Source organism: Entelurus aequoreus, unplaced genomic scaffold, assembly GCF_033978785.1.
Source record: "Entelurus aequoreus isolate RoL-2023_Sb unplaced genomic scaffold, RoL_Eaeq_v1.1 HiC_scaffold_32, whole genome shotgun sequence".
In the NCBI taxonomy this organism is placed as follows: domain Eukaryota; kingdom Metazoa; phylum Chordata; class Actinopteri; order Syngnathiformes; family Syngnathidae; genus Entelurus; species Entelurus aequoreus.
In genome coordinates, this window is record NW_026907964.1 from 108460 (window position 1) to 112306 (window position 3847).

A 3847-nucleotide genomic window follows, 5' to 3' on the forward strand; every position below is an offset into this window, starting at 1 on the left:
ATTCTTAAGGATCCAAAAGTGCCCCACTCATGTTTACATTTAACACTTAAATCTCTATCAGCTTCAGATAATATATAGTGTAATTAGCTTTGTATGTTTGTAATAACAATTTATATAATTAACTTTTTTTCATGTTTTGTATGTCCTTTTTGTCCTTAAGTCGGTCAATAATTCATAGCAACATTGATTTTGATTATTTTGTGAGAAATTGTAAAAACAAATTGTGTTATTAGAGTGAACATTGCAAAGTTTTTCTCCTTTCGTTTCACCCATTTGCTCTTTTATTCCACTTTTAATGTTTTCAAACATTTTTTTAGAATGATGGGCCAGTAAAACATTAGCTGCGGGCTGAAAATGGCCCCCAGGCCACACTTTGGACACGCTGGCTTAGATGAAGTGTTAATATCTCTACACTGGTTGAAATAAAATACTGGACTGTTCCTTCACACTTCAACAGCAGCCAGTGATCTTCATCCTGACACTGCCAACACTCGCCTCCAACTAAAAGATCCCAGGATTTTTGCATTCTACGAGGAGAGTGGGAGAGCGGCCGTGCCAGCAACTTGAGGGTTCCAGGTTCGATCCCCGCTTCCGCCATCCTAGTCACTGCCGTCGTGTCATTGGGCAAGACGCTTTACCCACCTGCTCCCAGTGCCACCCACACTGCTTTAAATGCAACTTAGATATTGCCTTTCACTATGTAAAGTGCTTTGAGTCACTAGAGAAAAAGCGCTATATAATTCACTTCAGTTACATAAAAATGGAGAAGGGTGCTGGTAACAACTGCCGTCAGTTGTAAGTAGACATTTGTCACTTATTTTGAACTACAGGACGTCTAATGTTATGTCCAATGTTAATGTGTCCTTTTTCTTCTTCATGATGTTTTTCCTCAGTTATCCAGTAAGTGCGGACAAAAAACTTCTCGCCAGAACCATGTGACACTTTACCCGTCACTTAACATCAACATGGAGGACGAAAATAAGGATATGTAAGGGAATGTTAAGAGTGAGAAACACACATTACTTGGATTGATTGTGACAGTAGCTCATTAGATCCCAGTTTTATTTGTGTTGTAAAGGAACACGTCTATGATCCAACATGCCACGCTGGCTTTCTGGAAGGTAAGCTGAGGAATATCCGCCGAAAACGAAGGGATGATCGGTGCCGTTATTGCAGAAGGGGTGGCTCATCTGAAGTCACTGTTGGACTTGAAGAAGTTACAGAAAGTGATGAGTCTGTCCAAGAATGGATAACTGTGATCATAAGGATGAAGCCTAGTCCGGAGAACCTTTCTTCCATCAAGATGGGTAAGGACAAAACCTACTTCCACCCAAGATACTGGATATCTAATCAGTCACCTACTCTGGCAGAGATTGTTGAGAACTACCCTTGTTTCATTGATGTACCATATCTGGTAAGTCAGTAAATGTAATCACCACCTGCACTCAAATGGATTTGCATATAACCTTATCTAATCACCCTTGTCTTGTCCTGTTGGTAAACCTTAACAGATCGACAGTTTGAGAAGATGTTTCCATACAAGACAGACATCTTTCTACACAAATGGGACCAAAGTTGTTGAAGCTGGCTGCTCTTGAAGGAAAAGATGAACCACCAGAAGCTGAGAGTGCTGGTAATGTTTAGTTTATTTATGGAGGATTATCATGCCTTTTTGTGTCATCTTCCAAAGACTCCCCAAGTTGACACACATTTAACCTTACAGTGTCACATGTCAGTGATATAAACTGTGTATATTTGTCTATTTGTACAGAATGAAGGTGCTGTAGAGCACTGAAGATGCTCACACATGATCTGCCCCCTACTGGGTCAAGAAGATCTATGGGATGGACAAAATGCAGCATCAAGTCAGTGCTGTCCTACATTAAACAAGTAAGAATATCTTAATTTGTGATAAGAATATAAAACAAGTGAGATATCTTAAGTAAATGATTCATAACTTGTAAAGATGATGTAATCCCATGTGTTGCATACACTGTTTTAGCCAGGAAGAAGCTTCCATGACCTCCTACAAACCACTGACCCTGCTCCAGTGATGCAACCTGGTCTGGTGAGCATTGGACATTGCAGCACAACATCAACACAATATGTCCTCGTGGCTGCCCATGTCATTCCACTCCAGGAAGAGGGTCTCACCTGCAGTCTGGACTAACTCTTCAAATTGTATTGGGCTTGTAACCTTGCCTGCTTGGTAAAGTAGGAGTTGTTGATTGAAAAAATGGCAGCCTGTGGACATAAGTTGAACAACTTATTGGGGTGTTACCATTTAGTGGTCAATTGTATGTAATATGTACTTCACTGTGCAATCTACTAATAAAGTTTCAATCAATGATTGAAACATTTGGAGTATCAGTTGTGTGTCTATATTTGGTCATTGCTACACACCTGGTTGTGTGCTTTCCTTCAAATGTGATCTGGACAACAAACATATCTTTGGAGAGACAGTGTATATTGTTACCTTTTCTGACCGTGATGAGGTGTTCATTTTGTTGAGAGTTCTCACTGTTAACTATTTTGATGAACACCTTCACACTTATGTGATTAAAAAGACTAATTTCAAGTGATGAATCTGAAAGATGCAACTGATGCTTTGCCACTTGATGTATATGAGCTAGAGATGTCCGATAATATCGGTCTGCCGATATTATCGGCCGAAAAATGCGTTAAAATGTAATATCAAATTATCGGTATAGTTTTTTTATTATCGTTTTTTTTAATTTTTTTATTAAATCCACATAAAAAACACAAGATACACTTACAATTAGTGCACCAAACCAAAAAACCTCCCTCCCCCATTTACACTCATTCACACAAAAGGGTTGTTTCTTTCTGTTATTAATATTCTGCTTCCTACATTATATATCAATATATATCAATACAGTCTGCAAGGGATACAGTCCGTAAGCACACATGATTGTGCGTGCTGCTGCTCCACTAATAATACTAACCTTTAACAGTTAATTTTACAAATTTTAATTAATTACTAGTTTCTGTGTAACTGTTTTTATATTGTTCTACTTTCTTTTTTATTCAATAAAATGTTTTTAATTTATTTTATTTTATTTGATTCATTTTTTTAAAAAGTACCTTATCTTCACCATACCTGGTTGTCCAAATTAGGCATAATGTGTTAATTCCACGACTGTATATATCGGTTGATATCGGTATTGGTAATTAAAGAGTTGGACAATATCGGCATATTGGATATCGGCAAAAAGCCATTATCGGACATCCCTAATATGAGCTGAGAGATTCTGAATTGCACTTACTGACAAGATACAGACTTATTTCCTAAATGTTGTGACTTGTAATGAATAGAAGGAATTTTTGAATTAAATGCCAATTAAATTTCAATTGTTTTTTTATATAGCATAGCATGCACACACACACACGTGTTGCCAATATACACAAAATGTGTTTAATTTGAGTAACACAAACATTTGTTACTAAAACCTACACATTTACTGTGTTAATATAAGTAACAAAGTTAGTGTGTTAAAATTGACGAATTGAGTTGTCCCCCTCTGGACATGGAGATGTGTAAAAAAACAACACAAATTGTGTTATTTCCAACACATTCGTTTTAAGAGTGCACCTCTGGCTATTGCCCAAGTGTCTTTTAATGGCAGCTATAGACTCTGGAAGGGAACGTGCGCCCTCCTGTGGACTTCTGCCGCAATTGCACACATAAAGAAATTCATTATTTCCAAGTGTGCCTTATTTAGCTTCCCAGACTTCACAGTACTTATATAGCCCTAAATCACGAGTGTCTCAAAGGGCTGCACAAGCCACACCAACATCCTGAACTCACATCCCACATCTGGGCATA

The 3847-nt window shown here is 37.9% G+C and overlaps 1 long non-coding RNA gene across 2 annotated transcripts; it reads left to right on the forward strand.

Moving 5' to 3' along the window:
* Nucleotides 1–447: 447 nt before the first annotated feature.
* Nucleotides 448–2359, forward strand: LOC133645292 (uncharacterized). 2 transcript variants are annotated; one of them, XR_009824961.1, is made up of 4 exons: nucleotides 448–1414; nucleotides 1512–1633; nucleotides 1772–1890; nucleotides 2003–2359. It is a non-coding gene; the product is annotated as an uncharacterized LOC133645292 (long non-coding RNA). The 2 variants fall into 2 exon arrangements; XR_009824960.1 differs by having other exon boundaries at nucleotides 448–1633.
* Nucleotides 2360–3847: the final 1488 nt, after the last annotated feature.